The sequence below is a fragment of the Bubalus kerabau genome, chromosome 8 (assembly GCF_029407905.1).
Source record: "Bubalus kerabau isolate K-KA32 ecotype Philippines breed swamp buffalo chromosome 8, PCC_UOA_SB_1v2, whole genome shotgun sequence".
Classification (NCBI taxonomy): Eukaryota; Metazoa; Chordata; class Mammalia; order Artiodactyla; family Bovidae; genus Bubalus; species Bubalus kerabau.
The window spans coordinates 55,765,263-55,790,761 of NC_073631.1; the positions used below are offsets into that span (position 1 = coordinate 55,765,263).

General features: G+C 35.4%; 1 long non-coding RNA gene across 1 annotated transcript; it reads left to right on the forward strand.

The window, feature by feature from the left end:
* Window positions 1–4,254: 4,254 nt before the first annotated feature.
* On the forward strand, window positions 4,255–24,167 carry LOC129658556 (uncharacterized). The gene is made up of 3 exons (XR_008717401.1): window positions 4,255–4,726; window positions 4,886–4,927; window positions 22,814–24,167. It is a non-coding gene; the product is annotated as an uncharacterized LOC129658556 (long non-coding RNA).
* Window positions 24,168–25,499: the final 1,332 nt, after the last annotated feature.

A 25,499-nucleotide genomic window follows, 5' to 3' on the forward strand; every position in this document is an offset into this window, starting at 1 on the left:
TTAAAACCTGATGAAAATAATCTGCATACTTAATCTTCTCTACCAAGATAACTTACATTAACAGGATAGGTTGAGGCTATTTATTTAAGCAACACACACCAATGGTATTTTCAACTACTTGTTTTCAGGGAAACTGAAAGTCAGGAAATAATTTGAGACAAAACTGGGATGCCGTAACCTGAGTTTTTGAATAATACTTGAAGAAATGACTAAATACTACTTTTTTGTATGATTTTGAAAAACCTAAATGATAATCCTCTTACCCTGCTGCACTTTCAAATATCAAGTATTAATAGAAGGCCTGCCTCTGAAAGCATCAGATGCATTCTAAGAGCTTGGATCCAACATGATCTTCTGCTGGAGAGGAAGCTCAGAGCAAACCTGTTTTTAATGCTTTATTTCTGTTTGCTTCAAACCCCTTTTTTCCCCATGTGTCCTCTACTTGAACTTAATTTCTTCCATTTTATTCTCATTTCTCCCCTGCCTAATGACTGTTCAATAAAAATGAGATCGAACCCATAGCTGTGATACTGCTAGGCGAGGGGGGAAAAAAACAATTTAAAATAAATCAAAACCTTCAGATTTTTTTCCTTTATTTGCATTCTGAGAGCTTAAAAGTGAGCCATAAGCCTTTCAATATTAGTGACCTAGAACTAGAATTATAGCAGACTTTTTCTATAGAAGAGCTAATGTATCTTTGGAAATAGGAATTAATACATTTTCAAGGAATCTCTAAGTTTTGCTGTGAATAGTTGCATTCATTAGATCAACTTTACTCAAAGTAGGAAGTTCATTTCTCAACATTTCTGGAAACCCCATGTGTGCTAAGTTTAGTTAACTATAAAATATATTTGACCAAAGCACGAAGGAAGGATATTTCCTTCCCTTGTTTATTTTTCCAATGCCGTAAAATATGCTATCATGTTTACAGTATGTCAGAGTGATGTCATATGCAAACACTAAAACAGATTGTTTCCAGTATGTGGGTAAAAAAATGACTCACTAGGAGCCCTAAAACCAAAATATTATACTGAGACTGTCTGGAGCATACCAAGAGAGGCCCCTGTAGAAAACAGGGAGTGACTTACCTTTCACATGGCCAACTTATTCTCATTTCTCACTTAGTCCATCTTATTAAATTATTAGAATGCAAAATACTGTACAGGTGGAGTCAAGCTACTCATGCAAGAAAACTGGTCATTTCTAGATATTTTGAGTATTATGTCTGCAGTATATGTTTCAGTATATGTTGCAGTATATGCCCTTGACATTCATTTATTCACAACAGCCAAGAAAACTGATGTTTTTTGGGCTCTTTTCATGTAATGTTTATTCACTCACTCATTCATTTATTCACTCAACATTTATTGTTTCCCTTGTATCAGAAAAGTCTCTAGGTACTGTGGGGATGAAGATGAACCATACAGGGCCTCCTTCTTTAAAGGCCTAATAATTACCTTGGCATTATACCCTCATCAAATGACTTGGCTTTCCTCTTTATTTTGACTCTCATCCTCTCTATTAACTGATATACTTTCACTGAAAGAGATAATTGCATTTATCTTACCTCAATAAGCTGGATTTCTGCAGGGAAAGAACTATGCTTCATCATTTTTATAACCCCAAGGTAAATGATCAGTAAAAATGTATAGAATGAGTGAATGAATAAACAGGATACATGGCAGCAGAATTATATTTTGTGATCTACAGCTTGCTAGTATTCAATCTGAAATACTCAAATTTCCTGTGACACAGTATTTTCAAAAATCTTAAACATTCTTTTATTCCAAACCTTGGTTTGGGGAAATTTCAAAGAAAAGCAGAAGAGGAAGCTCATGATTTGTTTATAGACAGAGGTGCCACTGCTTACTGTGTTGCTATACTTGAGAATAAAATAGACCCAAAGTCAGGATGAGATCCACAGGACTTTCTGCATTTATTCCAATCAAGATATATCATACTGATGTTTAGAACATTTAAAGCTGTTTAAATGATTCCTTGGTTGTTGTTTCCTTATGCGGTTGTACCTGGTTTGATCTACTGTTTACTCTAATTAACATGCATATCATATGGTCTGATTGTCTTAAATGATTCTTTGTAATATTTCTGCTGTATATACAGGATGTCACCATTGCCCCAGCCCCCTGCCCTACCACCCCTCTGGTTGTAACACAGAAGCTTTTTGAGTAACATATTCTTTTTTCTCTTTTTAATACAAATCCAGCCTGGCAGGCACAGTGCTATGTGTAGACTGGATTGAATCAAAGCAACATTCTCCTACTTTTCCCGTGTATAGGAAGTGATACTAACAAGAATCAGATTTTCCTGGACCCGTAACAGAGGAAACAACTTCTGGCACAGTAATTCTTTGAACTGGAACCATGAGGGCAAGTACTAACGTATCCTTCTATTGCATGCAATGCCTTATGCACCAAAGCAGTTTTTTTGACTGTTGAAATGGACTGAATCAGATTTGTGGTACTAAATTTTTTAGGGTATGTGAATATTTTGATTTATTTTGAAAGATTCTGTGTTCACAATTCATCTGGTCAGATCAGGAGTTTTGATTTTGATTCTATGTAATTTACTTATGGAATGGATTTAAGACAGATGTTTAGGAAGAGGTTTTATAAATATTTGCACTTGATCAGAAGAAGAAGACAACTAATAATCCAAGAATATTAATAATCCAATAATGCAATCTTGTATTGTTGGATTAGTATTTGTTAAGCACCCACAGGATTTGGAGTAAGAAGCCTAGAGCCCGTGATCTGCCATTGATTAGTTGAGTGACCTGAAGCAACATAATTAACCTCTGAGAAACTCGCTTTCCTCATCTGTAAAAATGGGGCTAATTATACCAACCTCAAACGGTTGTTAAGGTTCAAAGGATATCATGGAAGTAAATGTGCTTTTCAAACTGTACAGTTGCTAAAATCATGTAATATAATATCATTTTATTTCCATTAGGCTGTGAGTTCTTTTAGGGCTAGGATCATGTATTCATCTTTATAAAAATTTCTACACTTAACAATATTTCTGTCATATACCAGGTGCTCAATAAATGTAGAATGGATGCACAAATGAATAAATTCAGGATATTAGAGCCACAAAATTTCCTCTGATCCTTACTCTCAGACAACTCACAGTCTAATAAAGGAGGTGAATATATCCAATATATTATAACATAATTTAAAATTAAACCTGCACAACCTCAGCAATTTTATGTTAATTACTCATCTGGTAATTTCTCTACTCCTTATTTTCTGTGAGCAAACATCTGCAGAACAATATGCAAACACAAATTCAAGCTCACACTGATATGTGCTATTTACAAATTACTCTAAATTTTACCATATGTGCAAAGAGCAATAAAAGAAAAAATAAAAATAAGATAAAAAATCCTTTAGAGTTGGAGAAATACTTTAGATAACATATCTAGTGAGGAAAGCAAGCCTTTATTATGTGCATGCTCTTTCAAAGAAGATAGGTGGACATCCCCACTTCCTATTTCCCTATATTTGATGTAGGAACAATGGTCTTCCAGAATATCTATACTGACTGACCTTTGTGATTTCTCATGATAAAGGGAAAGTAAGTGTAATGTTTAACTCTAGTGAAAAATCTTGAATTGATTAAGATGTCGGTTATAATAACTTACATCTCAAGGATATTTCCTAACAGAAATGTTCTTATTCACAAACCAGAGAAAGCTCTGATTACTTGCTGCTGCTGCTTGCTGCTAAGTCGCTTCAGTCGTGTCCGACTCTGTGAGACCCCATAGACGGAAGCCCACCAGGCTCCCCCATCCCTGGGATTCTCCAGGCAAGAACACTGGAGTGGGTTGCCATTTCCTTCTCCAATGCATGAAAGTGAAAAATGAAAGGGAAGTTGCTCAGTTGTGTCCGGCTCTTAGCAACCCCATGGACTGAAGCCCACCAGGCTCCTCCATCCATGGGATTTTCCAGGCAAGAGTACTGGAGTGGGGTGCCATTGCCTTCTCCGTCTGCTTACTTAGTAGGTACTTAAATAATTCTTGCTGTATGAATGAACCAGATAACCTCTTGGGTCCGTCTTTCCTCTGAAATTCCTTGAGGATGAAAAGCCTAGAACAACCAGGGGTTAGATACTCCACGCTTCTTTGATGCAGCTGCATCTGGAACCTGAAATCGCTTCTCGGCTGGAAGATGGTGTTGAACACTAATTGGCCGCAGCTGCTTTATTGGCAAAGGGACGAAAACACACACAGGTCACTTCAAAGTTCGACTTGGTCTCACCCCCAATTCAGTGTCAGTCATTTGTGTGGCTCTTGTAAGGTCCCAAAGCATTGGGCATGGGATTTAAGCTGGAGGATTTCAAGTATAGCCACCAAATCTATTAAGCAGAGGAATTCTCCTAACAGGATCCTACAGCTGCTGTCTTCGTTTTCAGATGCATAATGTTACCTTGTATTTGTATTTCTTCCAAGCACTTTATATCAACACTCCAATAGGGGAAATAGTGATGTCTTTATGTTGAGGATAGAGAAACCAAAGAATAGTTAAGTACCTACTAAGGTGAACCTGTTTCGTAACAGTGCAGCAACAGTAATCCAATGCTGCATAAATGAGAAATTGGGTCAACTGAGTGCCATTCTAAGGGTGTTTGTTTTTTTGCTAGAATGCTTTTCTGAAACAGGACATCTGGTACCTACTTGGTGGTTCCTGTTGTTGGAACAGGATTAAAGGTAAAGATGACATATAAATTCTGGATCATTTTATTGCAGTCTGAGAAATGTATATGAAAACACAGTCTAAAACTAAAAAAGTAAAATGAAAAATAATGCTCGTGTTTAGAGCAGAAAGGACCCTAACTCTCTTCCTTCCTTTTCCTTATTTATTCCCAGCCTTATGTGGTTCCAAAAAAGAAGCAAAAAACGCAATAGCAGGTATGTAAAAATTAATAATTAAGATTAGGTTCTGTTATACACTTAAAATAAGAATGCAATTGTATTTGTAGAGTTCTTTCTTGTTGTCAGTGTGTATGTGATGTGTGTGTGTGTGTAAATGTGATCTTCAAGAAAAGCATAATGTGGTAAGTGAAGAATGGTTGGTGTCTTCAGCCCCTTGGTCAGACAGACCAAATTGTGACTTTTCCTTTTCCAGTGAAAATTCTGGCAAACTTGGAAGATGTTTATTTCCACCTTCACTCTTTCTCGAGTCTTAAGGCGCTTGTGGAAATTATCTTTTTGTGGAAGATGAATGGTGAGCCCTATTACAATCAGGAAGAGTGCAAGGAAAGCATTCACGAGGTGCACATGGCGATAGAAACAGGGTTCAGCATTGTTAGTGGAAACAGTTATAAACTGAAATGTGAAGTTGTATTCAAAGCACACACAGCAACCTAGGAATGTGAATAGCTTTATTTTAAAGAGGGAAGAATCAGAAAGGAGGACAAATATATTGCTTTATATGTTTCTCTCTTAAGATGCGTTTAGCCATTATAATTATTTTTTAAATTAAAAAAAAAACTTATTTAAAGCCTATTTACAATTTGAAGCTACTTTTTTCCTCTGAAAAAAAAAATGACATTCTAAATTGGACACAAAGTTAGGGAAATAAAATTTGAGCGACACTCTCGAGCAACCCCCCAACCCCACCCTCTACGACCAATTGTCATTTAACTGGCTGCCAGCCACTAGCCCAAATTTGAAAAGATTCATGAAACACGCTTCCTCGGAATTATGATGTCCTGTTTTATGGGACGTTCAGACTCTGGTAGGATTGGAAAGATAGCTCCTCTTCAGCATTAACTGAGATATATAAGCACGAGGAATACAAGGGCTGTGAATAACCTGCCTTGAAAATAGGCTCTAAAATTTCATTGTCCTGAGGAGAAATTGAAGCGAGTTTTATGAAAGACAATAGAATGAATTAAAAATGGGTAAGAACACTAGGGGCTACACTGAAAGTAAAAAACTAGCCCATGAAAATACTCTTTTCCTAAATTTGGATGAAGAACTAAACAGTAACAAAACCTAAAGTTCTATTGTGGATCAATTTTTAAAAAGGTGTATATAACAGTCATTATAGAAGCAAATTTCAGAAATTGTTACTGTGAGCAACTGGCTCCCATGGCTATAATACTTTTCTTAAAAACTGTGACCATATTTCAGTGCTGAGTTAATACTGTACCTTTGGATTATCAACTTTGTTCACTTTCTTCCTTATGCCTGGAGCTCTTTCTTAAATCATGTAGCTCTGGGTCACGTTGTTTCTCTGAACTCAAACTGATGTCCTAGTTTAAATTAGAAGAAGTTATATTACTACGTAATTGGTAAACACGGTCAGTATACACAGATTTCTCTGGGATTTACTGCGAGATCTCTAACTAGAAAACATATCCTAATCATCGTATTTATCATTACCATTGTTTATTGTAGAAAATCATAATTAGTGATTAAAATTAGCTATATATCAAACAGCAAATTAAATGCAATTGTATGAAGAGCAAAGGAAAACCAATTTTAAAACTAAGGAGCACTAGTTGAATGAGACACTGTAATTTAGAGGCAACTCTTTTCTTAAAGTAACCCGTATTTGGATGCTTTCTTACACTGCATTTTCCAGTCTTTGCTGTTTCTCTTTAAAAATGACATTGAATTAATGTTTTATTGTTAAAGTTATGATTCGTGAGAAAACGGAAAATCCCCAATCCCTGCTCCACCCATAGAAAAGTGCTTTGATATTTTATACATAAAACAATTATCTACGACTGAGGTATAATTCAAGAAACAAATAGCTTATGCAATGCCTCCAAACTCCGGTTGCTCTCTTTTACAAATCTTGTCTTTCTCCTTAGATACCTGTAACAGTTTTCCAAAACTGAATGTCAAAGAACTTAAGTCTCCCTCAAGCATTTTGTTGGCTCCGTTCTGAAAAGCATTATTTGCTTAAACAAACCACATATACTCAGGATGAAAGAGAAATTTAGTAGTTGTCTTGCGGACGCTGTCTTAAACAGCGTATCCAAGTTCCCTTTCTCAGATGAAGCATAAACAATAAAACCCCTTTCCAAGGCACTTGCATTTTTTTCCACTAGAGGTCTCTCTCGTAACAGCTTTCCTTTTGTTGGGCTCATTAATTATTTTACTCAAAGGAACAATTCTACCTTTCAGATTGGAATGCTGCACTTAACATGTTATGCTAGAGAAAGATATAATACCTCCTCAGCTTGCTCTCTTCCTTGATGAGTAGATATCAGGTTGACTGAATGAATTATCTTGGGTATTTTATTACACCATGGTTACACTTTGGTAAAGAAGTTTGAACTTTAACCCGATGCTTCCAAAAGTCTCAAAATTTGACCAGTTGAAACAACGTGCTACAGTAAATATGCCTTATCAAACGAGCACTAAGCAGTTACACTTTGAATTCTCCAGAGAACATCCATGATTTTGGTGCCAACTTAGATCATATAATTGCAAGTCTGAATCATCTTACATTCATTTCTTCCACTTTTGCAAGAAAAGAAAACATATTTTCTCATTTGTGTAGGGGTATTTAGTTTTTGCTCTTTCCTTGTATAGCCCTTTTATAGAAAATAAACTACTGAAACATATCTATATTATATTATGAAGGGAACATTTTCTTTTTAATTTATGTTTTCTGGGAAAAATGCTAATTAAGAACTTTGTTTTTAACCCTCCCAATTCTCCTGTTATTAATTCACGCAAAAAGACCAATAAGATTCAACAGCATTAAAACAGAAAAAATCTAGAATGAAAATGAACCCTGAATACTCTCAAAGAATAATACAAAATTGCATTGAACAGTACTATAGAATGAAACAGACTGACATCAGTCACAAAGCCACTTAAATATTCAGAAAACCCAAGGAGTGTTCAGATTTCTGAGGACGGAAGTAGAAAGATAGCACTGTGCTCCTGACACAAAAAATTCAATGGGAAGATGTGAAATGTGAAGAAGCAAAGGAGCGCCTAGCAAATCAATTTTAGTGTTACACTGAAGGTAGAGTGCGTCTGCATGCACGGATACAGTGGCTAAGCACAGAGCAATGCTATATAATGAAAAAGGGCGTGAGGAAATTTGACAAGCTGAAAAACGTACCACCACCTGGCCAGGAGAACACAGACCTCTCAGGCAACTGTTTGGAGAATCAAAAACTGCACTGTAGCAGAAGCAGAAAATAGATAATGCTTAATTTTATGTTATCAAAATTTTATTCTGCTGTCCTGAGTTTACCTGATAGCCTTTCCTCCAATTGTAATTTATTAAGCAGCTAAAGTACATGTTTTCTTTTAACATCAGTTCAGACATTGATATGACAACAGCATAATGATATGTTTTATTGATGATATAACAATCAATATTGTTATAGCTGAATTACCAATTAATAACAAAAAAATTTGGTGAAATTAAATATGAGGTTGACTGGCATACTTTTCAATTTGAGTGGCTAGATTGAGCAGATATTTTTATAAAGTTTTGGTTTCTTTATGTCAGTGACAGCCCTCCCCTTCACCTGCCTCCCCCTCCTCAGAAAAAAAGCACAAGCAGGTGATCTGTTTGAGCTATTCAGACGGCTGAAATAATAGCATAGGCATGACAAACAGGAAAGAGTCTTAGAGGCCAGGTTTTTATTTTGCATTTGAAGAGACTGCTCAAAAAGGATAAGTGACTGCTGAGGACCCAGACCCTTATATGACTGGATTATTTTGGTAGTTGAGAAAAAGACCTAATTTGTTGAAAAACAAATACATGGCAGTTTGGTAGCATCATAGACAGAGGGTATATACTACAGAGATATATAGATTCTAAAAGCTTTGAGAGTTAAGGACATATTTAATAGCATTTTATTATGGAAAAACTTGTTTTTGAATATTTTGGCTTATTTTAGAGGAATGTAAAATAAGTGCTATTTTTAGGAAAGATGGTTATTCAGGATAGGCATTCAATGCAGGAGGGTTTTTATCTATCAGAGGACACTGTGCCTCTACATGTATTATTTCTTTCCTGTTTCTGTTCCTAATTTGTGAACTATTATCTCTGGTTTCAGGCAGATTGTCTTTATTTTTTATTTAATTCAGAATATTCTAATTAATAAGAGGATAGATTGACCCAGTAATCCACACCCAATAAAACCAACAACAAAATTATCCAAATTAGAACAATGAAGAAGGGTTTTATATAAGTGGTCCTTTTTTTATTTCTTTTCTTTTTCTCTTTCCAAACCAGTTTGTCACTGAGTTTAGTCCACAGTCAAACTTGTGCATTTCGAAGAACAATTTGGAAAAAGGATGGCAAAATAAATTGTCATTAAAACGTAGAAGCTGAAAATTTTCTACAATCGAAATTAGAAGTGAAGGGACAAAGCAGACGGACTCTTTGAAGAATACGATATTGCATCTTTATGAGATCTATTCCCCATGTATTTACCTAAGCAAGGTAGTTGATAACTATATTTCTCTGTGTTTGTCAAATCACTTTTATTCAGACAGATTATTGACATTCTGATGTTGAACTTACTATAGAAGAAAAATATTATAAGCAATTTCCAAACTGTAAAAAGTCACATTTCATTTTTTTTCTTAGTAGCCCATTAGATAAAAGCAATGTTTTTATTCTATTAGTTACCAGGGAATTGTGAAAGTGAAGTCGCTCAGCCATGTCCAACCTTTTGCTACCCCATGGACTATAGCCTACCAGGCTCCTCTGTCCATGGGATTTTCCACGCAAGAGTACTGGAGTGCATTGCCATTTCCTTCTCCAGGGGATCTTCCCAACCCAAGGATGGAACCTGGGTCTCCCGTGTTGCAGGCAGATGCTTTACCATCTGAGTCACCAGGGAAACTCAAGGAATACAATTGATTTGAACTAGATAGGTTCAAACTTACGTGCAATCTTAATAATTAGAAGACTTTACTTTTAATATGTTTTGAGTGAGGGAAACAGCCTAGAACCACCTCCCTCAAATGCTTTTCTCATTTCTTCCTCCTTTTTCATTATTTCTCCCTCTATCTTTTAATCCTTTTTTAATCCCTTTCTGTTTCATTCTCCTCTGACATTTTAGAAAGTTATTTGCTTAACTTTTGTTCCCACTTCCATTTTAAATCCTGGATGAGTTTCATGAGGTCAGTGAAAGCCATTTGGAAGGCAATGTAATTCATTTTGGTGATTTTTTAAAGAATGTACTTCTTAATTCATATGTATATATGGATCCCGCCCCCCCTTTTTTAGTCTACCTTGGGAATAGAACTATTCAGGTACACCCTTACAGTATTAAACAACTATACATTGTAGTAATCCCTGATCGGAGATAAAAATGCTGAGAATATATGGATCAGTAGTGTGTTCCCTCCACTGAGGCGACTGACTTTATTGCCTAGGCAGTTAAGTTGCGCCTTCTTCCTGTGTGGCCAGGCAGGGTGTGGGTGCAATTTATTAGATAAACCCCGAAATAGGTTTTTGTTTTCCTTTTGGAAATTTGCATGTTTTTTTCTCTGCCCATTAAGCTTTTAACAAGTGTTTAACTTGATGGAGTGATTTATAGCTGCTTGTAAAGGTAAAACAGCACTTTACCCTGCCAGTGGAGTGACTTTTCACTGACTAAATCATGCAGAAGTTTGTGTAGGAAGAGCAACAGGCAGTTGGATTTAGCTCTGACTTGAGTGAGCTTAAAAGGAGAATTTGTCTTTTCTTTCTGTAAAGGACTCTTTCTTAGTGGAAAAATTATTTTTCTGAAGCAAATGATTCAAGCCATCTTATTGACAGTTCTTTCAATCTGGCGGATAACTAAAATGGTAGGGGAAACATAATGATGGAATGTCATTGGCTTTATTTTACTTTTAAAAGGAGCTACTTTATTTTCATAGGACTTGGACATATTTATGTGGTTTCTTTTTCTTTTGAAGTATGAGTAGTTTTAAAAAACTCTTTGTCAGTAGCCATCTGATACATCATTTCAATCGCTTTGTTTACAGCAGTCTTGACAAGAGTAAATAAGAATATTGAACTAGTGCAAATGCCTTGAGTAGTCAGCACAGTGAATCATGTATCAACTGTCATCATGAGCTGAAGCACATCTACATACTGAGTAGCATGTTTGGTGTGCCTAATCAGAACAGTATGTAATCTGTGAGTACATATGAGGACTTGCCAAGTCAGAATTATTTACAAGTTGCAGTTTGTGTTCTGGAAAGTTTCATAAATGAAGAAAACAATATCTTAAAAAAAATAGGAAAGAAACATGTTAGCTTCAGATATACAACTTAAAAAATGAATAACAATTTTTGAGATTTTTATTCAATAGATGCTATCAAACACAGTTTTATTGTTCAATTCCAATCAAAACAGTTTTCATTAAAATTTCTTTTTGTATTATCTTTTATGCTGATCCTCTACTCCTGGTTCCTTGTGAATCTGACCATGGAAACTCTGCTTGGTTAGTTTTCTGTTTTCCAATTCTCCACTCAAAATGCCAAAGCTGGATTGGTTGACAGCTTAAGTCATGTAAAAGAGTATGTCTGTGGTTGTATATTCCATATAGGTGAAGGTAAACCTTGCTTGTTGAAGGTAAAACGACATGTGCAATATTAAGAAGGGCATAGATGAATTCTTGAAGGAGAAGGAAAGAGACAGTAAAGTTTAAGAAAAGCTTGGAATTACCAAAATTTATTTTTAAGGACCTCAGAGTCCTCTTCTATATCCTTATTTCTGCTTCAAACCCTCAGTGTTTGTATGCTTTTTTTCTTTACATAATTTTTTTCCTGACCTCACTCGCTCTTTTCATCCTGCTTTTAAATCATTTTAATGACCATTAAATTGTTAAATAAAATGGAACAAAATGTGTCTTTGATATTTTAGGAAAATTTTACCTACTTCATGTCCCTAAATTCATATTACAGATTATTTACCCATATATTAGTTTGTGTGAGCTCCTTTTGCATACGTATGGGTGTGCATGCTCAGTTGCTTCAGTCATGTCTGACTCTGTGCAACGCTATGGACCACCGGGCTCCTCTGTCCATGGGATTCTTCAGGCAAGAATACTAAAGTTGGTTGCCATGCCCTCCTCCAGGGTCTTCCCAACCCACGGCTCAAACCCGCATCTCCTGTGTCTCCTGTATTGCAGGTAGATTCTTTACCCACTGAGCTACTTGGGAAGCCCTCTTGCATACATATATGTATTTTCACATACAGTATTAAAAGTTAGATCTCTATTTGAGTAGTTTAATTCTATGTTTATTAAATAATAAACAATCATGATAAGTAATATGGTGTTTTGGGGGTTTGGGGTTTTTTTGTTGTTTTTATAAGTAGTACGGTATTTTAAAAATACAACTTTGAAAGAAGTAGCTAATAACTGATAAAAGATAATAATTTCATAGAGTTCAAGTCACTTTTTCTTCTATTACATCTGAAGGTAGCTGGAATATTAAATATCAAAATATATTTTGATACAAAATATGTTTATTTTGAGTATCTCTTCTTAGAAAAGATTTTAACTTATGATAGATTTTCATTGTCTTGTTTTCACCTTATTTTCTCTTATTTTTCACCTCTTGTGATAAATTGTTTCACACATGAGACACAGCTAGATAGAAGAGATAGGGGTAAAGGCATTTTGTGGTAAATAAGTTATCAGTTAGTAATTATATGTATATGAGGTTTTCTTTTTAGTTTAACAACAGCATGTCTAAAACTGTCTTTTTTGAAAAAGGTTTGCAATTTTATGTCTCACACTGCTTAATAGTTATCACCTAAAAATAGTCAGTAAATAGGTCATGTAAACTTCTTTAAACTTTGTCTTTTAAGTTTAACCCTTTCTTCTTTCTGTTAACCCTTTCTTACCTTCTGATATTTCAGTTTGTTAAAATCTAGTATCTTTTCTTAAATTCATGCTGCCAGATTACTGTGAGAATCATCATTAAAACAGCTTGAAAACATGGCATTGATCAAACTTGATTAGAAAAGTTAGGGCTTTTTTTTGCCCAGGAAAATATAAGATCCTGAAATTTTTATGTAACTTTGAAATAAAGCTTTAAAATCTGTACTGGTAGAGAAAAAAGCAGAGACCAATCTCTTTCTTGTCTAGTAAGAACTTCTCTTTTAGAAGTGTGGGAAACAATATTGGATAGTGATTCTCTTTGTGGAATCTTACTAAGTGATTGCTGTGTCTGTAGGATATTTGAAGATACTGGTAAAACAAATAGTTCTAGGTAATTAGAAATTTCAAGATGCTAATCATTGTGTCGGGAATAATGTGGGTTTGGGAAAATTTTTGATTTGTTTTTGCTTTGTCTAAATGCTTGCTGCTGCTGCTGCTGTCGCTTCAGTCGTGTCCGACTCTGTGCGACCCCGTAGACGGCAGCCCACCAGGCTCCCCCATCCCTGGGATTCTCCAGGCAAGAACACTGGAGTGGGTTGCCATGTCCTTCTCCAATGCATGAAAGTGAAGAGTGAAAGTGAAGTTGCTCAGTTGTGTCCGACTCTTAGCGACCCCATGGACTGCAGCCTACCAGGCTCCTCCATCCATGGGATTTTCCAGGCAAGAGTACTGGAGTAGGTTACCATTGCCTTCTCTGGTCTAAATGCTTAGTTTTGTGTGTTTTGTCATTGTTGCTGTTTTTTTTTTTTTTTTTTTTTTTTTTTTTTTTTTTTTTCCGTCTTCAGACAGATACATCTTAAGTGACTGGTTGCATGTGTGTATGCTCAGTCAGGTCCGTCTCTTTGCAACAGATGTGTGGTAGCCCGCTAGGCTCCTCTGTCCATGGAATTTTCAGGCAAGAATACTGGAGTGGGTTGCCATTTCCTACGCCAGGGGATCTTCCTGACCCAAGGGTCAAAGCTGCATCTCTGTCTCCTGGATTGGCAGGCAGCCGCAGTCTTTTATAGTGAAAATGGGCAAATGTGCCCGCAAATCTCATTTTTCGCCATTAAAAGTGGAAGAAATTTAAAATTTTATAATAAATGTAATGGTTTAGTCTCTAAGTTGTGTTTGACTTTTGTGACTCCATGGACTGCAGCCTGCCAGGCTCCTCTGTCCATGGGATTTCCACAGCAAAAATACTGGAGTGGTTGCTATTTCCTTCTCCAGGGGATCTTCCCAAACCAGGGATTGAACCTCAGTTTGCTTAACTGCAGGCAGTCTCCTACCATTGCAGGTGGATTCTTTACCAACTGATCCACCAGGGAAGTCCTGTAATAAATAAGATCAATATTTAAAGGAATAAATGGAGAGTTATAAATACAAAGTTTTATATTAATAACTCAAGTGTTCACTCAATAGAAAGTTACTCTATCAGTCCTTGTTTTCAAGTATTCTTAATAATCCACAGCTTTGTTTAAAATAGGTTCTGATAGTAGAAAACATAGAAGAAATTTTATTTTTTATTGAAAATAAATGTCCATTAAAAAAATATGAGAATACTTATGAAGCCAGAAATTGTATTACTTAAAGATATAAAGAACTTAAAAACATAAATTTGCTAATAAATTATCAAATACATACTCTCCATTGAAATAAATAAGAATAAATTAAAAATGAGTATTGTAAGATTAGTTATCCCATTTGGAGATGAGCATGTTTCTTGTAGAGGTCTGTTCCAGAAACATTTTTTTAATGCCCACTAAGATTGTGAATCAGACCTAATTAGTGCTTTTTCTTTTTTTTTCTTCTTTTTTCAAACTTTAAACTTCTTGCTTTATACTGGGGTATAGCCGATTCCTAATTAGTGCTTAACTATGTGAAAATTCTGAGGCTTTTCAAGTACTCAATCACACTCAGTACTAAAGATAGTAAAATAATTATTTTGAATGCTATTTAAGAAAAATATTCCTTATGCATAAAAAAAGAGCAGCTACTATACTAGGATAAACAAAGTGCTGTCTGTGTTTTAACGTGCCTTTAAGTGTGAAAGGGTGACAACATTCCAGTGCTCTGTGTGGGGTAGCAGAACGCCATGCCACGGGCCCCCTGACCTGATGCTGGAGAAGACTGAGGAGGGGGAGAAGGCGATGACAGGACAAGGTAGTTGGAGGGCACCACCAACTCAGTGGACATGAGTTTGAGCAAACGCTGGGAGACAGTGAAGGACAGGGAAGCCTGGCGTGCTGCAGCCCACGGGATCACAAACAGTTGAACACGACGGAGCTACTGAGCAACAACAACGACAGCAGCGCTGCTCCTTGGAAACTACATGGTGACTAATAATTCTCATGGCTGACAAAATAAATACAGAAAGCAAGCAAGCGGGCCTAATTTTCTTCAAAAGTACATCTTGCATGCATTTTCACTTTTTAGCCAGATATTTTGGTGTCGCATAAGCACAGCCTACATGTTCTTTATGAGCTATGAGCTTAACTTAGTTTAAAATATATGCAAGATTTAGCCCAGGTGCTTTTTATCTGCAATAAAACCCAATTTCACTTGAAATATAATTCACTGGTTTTTTTTTTTTTAAGATTTTTCAAATAAACAATGATTTTCAAAATAATCCTGATCATGTGTATGTATAATGAGTTCCATTTTGGATATATAGAAATGAGGACTCAGAGAGAGGAGATGGCTTTTCCAAGGCCAGATTACTATTAAAGAAATAGAACTAGGTTTAGACATTGAGATCTATTGAACCTGTGCTCTTTTCTGTTAAAAATATTGCCTCTTACATCAGAAGGTATATTTGAATTGCCTACCATAGACTTCATTTAGATATACATATACTTAAAATAAAGTCATTAAAAATAATTGAACTCTGTACTTTTAGGGAAAAAGGGAATATGAAATGTATTGGCTCTTAGCAGGTGGTAGTCCCAACTAAAAGAGCCAGGGGGCACTCTATCAGAAACTCCAAAAAGTATTTGTAAAATTGTCACAAGAAAAATCATTGCTGGATTCAGATACTAATCTTCACTTCTAGTCCAGAATTCATTCATTAAAAAACAAAATTTATATTTCTGATAGTAAAGAGAAATATAAAAGGTATCTGTTTAAAATGCCACCAGAGAAGTTGTGTTGCTCTGAAGAAATACACATTTTATTTCTTCAGAGGGATGTTCAAAATTTGTAAAACACATTAGTTAATAATGCAACCACGCAGACAGTTGCCTCAGTGCCTATTTAGGAATATTCATTACAACACTTGAAATTTCTAAATTGACTTGATGAAAATCCCAAAGTATTCCTCAGAACTTTAAAATAATGCTAAAAACTAAGAAATGATAAAACTTAGGAATACAGAAACATACCTAATGATGATTGGTCTCCAACATTGTTTTTAGAGATCCCTAGTTTCTCTATTACTATTTGCCTTGTCTAAAAAGATATGGTGAGGTTTGGTTTCCATGGTGACACAACTCTTTTCATACATATTTATCTTTGAAATGCCAGAAACCCACCCCTTTCTATCAAAGAATGCTACTTTGGCGCTTGATAATTGAAGTTAAAGCTGACTTATTTTTTATGTCAGAGTGTTTTAAACAGATCCCTCTATCACTGAACACTGAGGAGCATTACAGGCATTTTCTCATAAGCAGTTTATTTCATACATGACTTCTGAAAAATACTTCTGGTTTTTAAAAACTGGAGAAGACTTTGCTTCCTTTTTTCCTTCAGTCAGCACCACAGGGATTCCCAGCTAAGCTTTCAAAATGTTGCAGAACATACATTGCATAAAGCACACAACCTTCAATTTTATTAATACAGTTTTCAAAAGGAGAACATGCACATCTTGCCTTTGCCAATGATCAGAGAGCAATGAAGTCATTACTTAGTATGAAATTAATATTTTGGAAAGCAAAATGCTTAACTTTTACTCTACTTACTGTCTTTTTAAAGTTGTCTAATTTACTTGCAGTCTGATGAGAGATTTCAGTTTTCCTTATACCAAGGTTCTTTTAAAAATAAACCCCATAATTGGGTATATACTTATATCCTCTTAATAGTTTCCCCCATTGTTTCTGTACCATATGTGACTTCTCATTGACAGTGTTCTCATTTTGAGGTCTATGTTTCAAGGTCAGTTTATTAGTTTGCATGTTAAAACCACTCAAAAAAGATAAAAAATATAATTAAAGCAGTAAATGGTTATTAACCTGTCTTTGTTGAAACACAACTATAGTAATATATTTAAGAAATGAATGAAAATATGATGAGTTAAAAAAAAGCTCATCCACTAATAAGACCTGTTTAAAAACCCTTTAGAATATATGAAAGCAACACAAAAGGTAAAAGTCTAAGGTGTCACTTAAGAAATTAAATTAGATCTAGGCAATTAAAATACTTCTCTCCCCTGTTAGGGTACAGTGTTCAGTTGCACTTATTTATTCCTAGGAGAAGTGAGGGAACCTGAGTGTGGTACAGCTAAATGTTTTTTGTTAGTTTCCTGAGCATCATTTTAGGCATTTACCTCTGAGAATGCCAGCTTAGCTCTATGATTTTAATTTTTTTTTGTTTTAATTTTTTATGCTTTGATCTTTGTTTTCCACAAATACATCTTTATAACTAAAAATTCAAGAATAAGAAGGAAATTTTTTCAAAATTTTGTTCATGTGTAATGGGACTTATTCCAATTTAGTTTGTTCTCCCATTTTCACATTTTTCTTAACAAGATGAAGCAATCTTCTTTGAAGAAAGTAAATTCTTTGACTGGAATGATTACAAATGATGAGATTTTTGTGGTGTTCTGTGTACATTCTACTATGTCCACAGACATTGCAGCTTTCACCAATATTCCTAAAGTTAGGTGAGTAGAACGGGCTATTCAGAGAAAACTTGAAACATTAAAAAAGAATCTACCACTTTAGAATCTGGATTTCAAAGGTCACACATTTATTATAAAATAATGTATTCTTTCATAGAAATGAGAAAACATCAAAATATGAAGAAATGTGAATAAGTCTTTGAGTTGATACAAATCATAAGTAACAGTGTTTGACATTGTGCTATATTTTAGTTCAAATTATCTTATTCACAAGTACAAACTAGGATGTCTTCCATGTTGTGGTAACTTCTCACTTATTAAGAAATTATATTTATACACACACACACACAAAGTCACCAGTAAAGGTAAATATGTAATTAAAAATGATAGTATAAATGTTTATTCTTCTTTTAATTGACTTGAAAATTATGCAAAAATAATATATATAGTTATATCAATGAGTGTAATTTACATGGAAGTGCAATGCATTTGACAATAATAGTACAAAAAAGCCTGGTGGGAACAAAGCTATATTGAAATAAGAAAGTGATACCAATTGTAACTAAATCCATAGAAACAAATGAAGAGAACCAGAAAGCTAATATATAAAATTCTGCAAGTATATGCTTCGTTTTCTTTCCTCTCTCAATTTTTAATAAACAAAAAATTATATACAGTAATAAATACCATGTTTGTTGTGTTTACAATATACATAAAAATAAAATGTATATCAGTAATAACATAAAAAGGAGAAGAGGGAATAGAGTTATAAAGGAGTAATGTTTCTATATTATAATGGAATTAGTTTGGTATAAATATAGAGATGCTATTAAGTGTATGTTAAAATGCTACAGAAGTTACTAAAAAATAAATGAAAACATACAGTTAAAAATTACTAGAGGACCATATGTAAAATAGATACCAACAAGAATTTTCTGTATGGCTCAGGAAACTCAAACAGAGGCTCTGCATCATCCTAGAGGAGTGGGATGGGGAAGGAGATGGGAGGGAGGTTCAAAAGGGAGGAGATATATGTATACCCATGGCTGATTCATGTTGCGGTTAGACAGAAAACAACAAAATTCTGTAAAGCAATTATCCTTCAATAAAAAATAAATTAAAAAAAATTTCTAGAGGAATTAATATATTACACAAGAAAATATTCAATTAATGCAAGAGAAGATTGAAAGGATAAACAGAGGGACAAAATGCATGAAGCATAAAATAACCAAATAGTAAAATGCCAGAAATAAACCCAACCATATCAATAATAACATTAAGTGAATTAAACAATCCAGTCAAGAGGCTGAGATTGTCATACTGAATTAAAAAAAAAAGAAGATTCAGCTACATGGTGTCTATAGGAGACATACTTTAGATTCAACCATACAAGCAAGTAGAGTAAATATAAAAGTATGGAAATATATATATATATCATGCAAGCAACAACCATAAAAGAGCTGGAGTGGCTACCCCATCAGACAAAATTGACTTTAAAACAACAACAAAACATCCCTAGAGTTAAAGAAAGGCATTTTATAATGAAAAAGTCTCAATCTATCAGGAAGCTCTAACAATTATACATGTATATACACCTTACAGCACAGTCCCAAAGTTCACGAAGCATAAACAAATAGATTTGAGAGGAAAAATAAGCAATTCCACAATAATTGTTGGAGAATTCAATATCCCACTTTTAATTACAGATTAGAGCAAAATAAGTAGATCATCGAGAATATAGAGGATATGAAGAATATTATCAACCAAAGAGACCTCATAGACTTCTATTGGACATTCTACTCAAGCACAGTAAAATATACGTACACTCTTCAAGCACACATGTGACATTCTCCAGAATGGACTATATTCTAGGTCATACACAAGTCTTAATACATCTAAAAGGGTTAAAATAATAAAAGTCATGTTCTCAGAACATAATGGAATTGAATTAGAAATCAATAACACATGGAAAATTTGGAATTTTACAAATATGTGGAAATTAATCAACATATTCCTAAATCATTGATTGATCAAAGAATAAATCAAAAGGAAAATTATAAAACACTTTGAGATTAATGAAACTAAAACACATACAAGAACTTATGGGCTACAGCTAAAGTTATACTTACAAGGAAATTTAAAACTGGAAAAACCTATATTTATAATTTATTGTGAGTTTATGTATTACTTTTACAGCCAACTTGTAGATGACGGTTCTACTGTTGCATTTGTAAATTTGTAATTTTTGCTTTTGTACTTTTTTTAACTCAATTTTTTTTTTCTAACTTTGGTTTTATTTCATCTAATCCCTTGGAAAATGTTCAGTTTGCTTATTTTATTTCTTAGTAATTAATTAAAGCTTTGAAATTGATGGATTAATCTCTATACATATTTTTGGCCACATATGTTTTAGTTTTGCAATGTTTTTGCTTCTTTTTTTGAATATTATATAATAGAATTTTCATTTTCTCTCTTTGTACAAGGAGTTATTTAAAAGTTCCCCTCCCCCCTTTCATGTCAGCACTTAGTTTTTACTTATGGCAATGTGGTCTAATAAAGGGTGATTTGGGAACATAAAATTGAACCAAACTTTATATATAAATATATTTTCCACTTAACTCTATGGACACATAAACATCAAATTAAACCATGATTTTACATTATTTTCTTTACTTTCAAGTAAAGTTTTGTACAACTTTAATTTCTATTTTGTAATCTTGATTTTGATGCTCACTACTCCATTTTATCGGAGAAGGCAATGGCACCCCACTCCAGTACTCTTGCCTGGAAAATCCCATGGGCGGAGGAGCCTGGTGGGCTACAGTCCATGGGGTTGCTAAGAGTCAGACACAACTGAGTGACTTCACTTTCACCTTTCACTTTCATGCATTGGAGAAGGAAATGGCAATCCACTCCGGTGTTCTTGCCTGGAGAATCCCAGGGATGGCTGAGCCTGGCGGGCTGCCGTCTATGGGGTCGCACAGAGTCGGACACGATTGAAGCGACTTAGCAGCAACTCCATTTTATACCTACCATAGTCTTCATTTTTTAACTTACTTACTTTGGATCCTTTGGGTGGCACCCTTCTGAGTTTTTACATATCACAAGCTCCTTTTATTGACTTTACACAATTTGACAAGGTTTATAGTTCCAAGTTCATAAAAATGTTTCCATCAAAATTTTGTACACATTATTTTTTCATGTGTTGTTACTGAATATTATAGAGCAAAATGTTTTTGTCTTCTCATATACACCAGGATTTATTTCTTTGGGGGTATTTGGAAGATGGTTTTTGTTTGAGTTTGAGGTTCGCAGGATATTTATTCATCTTTAAATTCAAATATGTCACCAGGAAATTTTACCTGAGGCTCTGGAGACCTTGTGTTCTATATCCTCAGGTCTTCAGTTTTCTGAATTACATTTTCCTTTTTTGTTTGAGCCCTCTTATCCCATTGGTAGTTATTACTGGCTGTCTTTAGTTACGATTTGTCTTTATATAATACTTAATATCCATATATTTAATATCTCCTGACATCCCTGCCTACTACATTGTTTTATTGTCTTCATATCTTGGTCTTTTCTCTATTTTCAGGAGGATTTCTTAAGTTTGTCTGCCACATCCCTATTCACTTTTCTGCAATGTCTGTTCTAATCTTTACTGCATTTAATGAAAACTTAAACTGTAAAATTTCATTTTTAGCCTGGCGATCCTAATGTTCTCTACAGGTCTCTTTTCAGCTTGTTCTTATGTCTCCTTGTTTTTCATTTCAACCTCTATGGTCAAACATTTTGCCAGTTTAGGCTTCTGTCACAGAAAACAGAATTCATTTTACTTACCTTTAGTCAAAATGGATGTATTATAGGGTGTCTGTCCTACTGACTTGCCTGACTATCGAAAGAAGTAGATTGCAGGTTGAGACTTCAGGCGTGACTCTGTAACCACATCGCAAAACGTGGTCACCACAGGAGATGACACTTCCTGTTTGATCTTCCGCTGTGGAACATGGCTGCTGCAGCTCCAGAACTATGCTGCCACTAAAACAAACCAGAAACCACTGTGATCAGTCATTAAGGCACTGCTATAAGGAAACTGTCTTACTACCAGCTCCAAACCAATGCTTTCCATGTTGCAATCTGTACAGCAAAACAGATGCCATACATCCTGCCTTGACATCCATAAATCTAGTGCCAAGGCTCTGGGACCTCTGCTAATGGCACAGCAGAAAATAAAGCACATGCCTCTGACCATACTTGCCTGTGGAAACAGAAAAGTAAAACACTTCTACCATCCAATTCTTGTTAGAGCATATCTAAGTAGTGGAATCATTCACATCCAGCAACTTAGCTGTTGTGGGTTCAGTGGGGGAAAAAAATAAGGTTTATTAGTTTTCTAGTATCAGAAACAACCTTGATAGGCATTTATTTGGATGTTGAATACTGAACCACCATATCTACCTCAATTCACTGCTTTGGATACTCAACTTTGATCAAATCCTTCTGCTCAATCCTAACCTTTCAGATAATAGCAACAGAACAGCAAAATATGTTCTGCAATACTGCAGCTTTTAATGTACAAATAAAATGCTTTCACCTTCTGTCTTAAAAAGGAGGCCTAAAATCCCAGTAGTCACCACATCCACAAACTGGTGATACTCATTTCCCACATTCAACCATAGTCCCATCTTGATATTCTTTAAATATGGATAAAATTGCAAACTAAACTGACACCAGCTTGTCTCCAGGTTCAATGCAGATACTGGATGCTTGGGGCTGGTGCACTGGGATGACCCAGAGGGATGGTGTGGGGAGGGAGGAGGGAGGAGGGTTCAGGATGGGGAGCACATGTATACCTATGGCGGATTTGTTTTGATGTTTGGCAAAACTAATACAGTGTTTCAGGTTTAAAAATAAAATAAAATTTAAATAAATAAATAAAATGTATAATAGTTAAAAAAATGATTGTTTTATGAGGAAAATAAAGTTGTTCAGCAAAAATGTTATAAATACACAAAGAAGATAATATGAATAGTTATTTTAGTCCTTGTTTATGCAAACGGTCACCAGGTCTTAATTATTATTTATAACTTTCTTCATTCCTAAACCCTTTTTCAGGTCTCTTTCTCCTTGGGCAACATAACAAGCTGAGATTTTAATGATGGAGTGACCCAGACCTTCACACCTGAGGAGTCTGAGCCTTCACTGATTCTGCATGCTATTTCATTAAGTTTTGTAGTTGGACTTGGCAGAACCAGATGTGTTCTAGAGGATTTCCTGAGTTGATGGTATGCTTCACCCTGCCCCACATGATAGCCGTGACCCCTGTTCCCCTTTGTAATAAGGATTAATCACCCCAGAAAACACAATAATCCCCTTTCTCTCTGTTGCTCCAATGACACGCATAGCTCAGTATTAAAAGGTGGAAGTCTCAAGTTTCAATTAAAAAAAATCATTGATGTGTTCCTGGTGGAAGGATTCACCTCTTGGGTATCAAGTCCTCTAAACCATCAGAAGCAAAGCCTCACAAATGAGCAACAAAAATACTGGGTCATTAAATGTACTGAAGCACAAGTGCCATTAGTACTTCCACCCTTTAGTGCCCAGACAAGTGTGTTCCAACTATATGAGGAAAAGGAATGCACATCATTTGCTGGCTGAAAGTATGTGTCATCCTGTAGGGAAGCATTCTATCTTAGCAAGGTATTGACTTACAGTTTTCAGTGGTCTATTCTATCTTTATAACAGGACCATTGTTTCTGAGTATATGCTAAAAAGGATGAATGCCTCAGGAGTCAGTTGGCACACTTTCTCTCCTATTTCTCTTGTGTAGTGAATGTCATGGCCAGTCAAGAGTTGTGTTGTGTGATGATACCATGATTTAAAAAGCAAACTATTTAGTAAGTCCAAAAATGCTGTTTACAGGGTAAGGCAGTAAAGGCAAATCCGTATCCAAAATCAGCCCGTGCACTCACTAGTTAATACACCCTCTTCCTCTTCCATGTAGGAGGAATCCAGTGTAATCAACCTGTCCCGTTTACTGGCTGTAAACCCATTTACTGCCCCACCTGGCAATGGCTTTACAGGTTACTTAGGGCCCACAACCAGCAGCAAAGATTCTTGTTTTCCATTAACGATGGTGATTATTTAGGTAAATTTTGGCCACTAATGTGTCCCCTTCTAAGGCTAACAAGATCATTGCTGCTTTCAGTTTTACTGCTTCAGGGAATCAATCAAATATTATAATTTTCTGAGTGTTTCTAGTACCAGCATCCATCACAGTACAGTGTGGAAAATGGAATAGCATTCCAGGTAGTTAAAGCCAAAGGGATTTATTATAAGATCTTAAGTGGCTCATAGAACTGTTAGACATCCTGAAGACAATGAATACACCTGCCAGTCATAGCCACAAAGATAATATCAAGACACTGGGGTGTCTACTAATGTTGTTCTACAAGTATTGTTGCCAAAAATCTAAATGTCTCTTCTGTGAACTTGCTGACAATAAAATTGAGACAACTGCCACATTTTTGCCTTTAAATCTTACTCAGAGCCATTCAACTGTTGAAGCATAAATCAAAAGCAGAATTTAAGCTGCAAAAGAGTCTGGGGGACGTTTTCATCTTTCTAGGCACAGTAGAGGGATTTAGGATGAATATAGAAAGCCAGTGCATCCTATTATGGTCCCCTTCTACACAGAGTTACTCCTCCTCTTTTAGGTTGGTTTACTGACTGTTGATCAGTTGGTTCATTTGTTTACTCCACAACAACCTTGACATTATATTAATTTTATTAGAACTCATTTTACTAAAATTTCTTTGATGGAAAGCCTTCGTTTCGGTTTATATCACCAGAGCATGTCAAGTTCATAGTAGGAGACCAACTAATACCTGTTTTAATTGAAATTTTGATAATTCAAGTAGACTGCATCAAACATTACTTCTACTTTTTCTAAAATTAAAAAAAAAGATAAAAATAGACACATCATTGGGTTTTTACTCATTCACTTATTCTTAAAACAAGAGAAGTGAATCCAACTGGAAGTCTGCCCATAAACACAACCTCTCTTCTTGGGTACCTGTATTATTGTATTTTCTTGGTTGTTCCCAGATTTCTGCATTTAGTTGTTCACCTGGAGGACTGTAAATGCAAATTTACATTAGCAGTATAGAACCTTGCTTCCCTAGATAAGAAGTGTTAGTTACTCAGTCATGTCCAGCTCTTTGTGACTCCATGGACTGTAGCCCACCAGGCTCCTCTGTCTATGAAATTCTTCAGGCAAGAATACTGGAGTGGGCATCCATTCACTTCTCTAGGGGATCTTCCCAACCCAGGGATTGAACTTGTGTGTCTCCTGCATTGAAGGTGGATTCTTTACCCTGTGAGCCACCAGGGAAACCCTTCCCTAGAAAAGCAAATGGCAATTCAAATTCAGAACTTTCCAGCAGAGAAGAAGCTTTTTGTGGAGTTTCTTTTCTATTTGGTGAAGCTAGGGCACTAGGATAAAGTGTCTGGTCTTTCTGTCCACCTCCTGGCCAGGTGTATCATGCAGCTTCCGCGCTTCCTTCTGGCCTTTCCCCTTCCTTGTCATGCAAGATCCATGCCTTGGGTTGACTGATAAAATATAGAACGCTCAGTTAAATTTTAATGTAAGATAAACAAGTGGCTTAGTCGTAAAGGATCCGCCTGCCAATGCAGGAGATATAGGAGACACAGGTTCAATCCCTGAGTCAGGAAGATCCCCTGGAGGAGAAGATGGCAACCCACTCAAGTATTCTTGCCTGGAGAATTCCATGAACAGAGG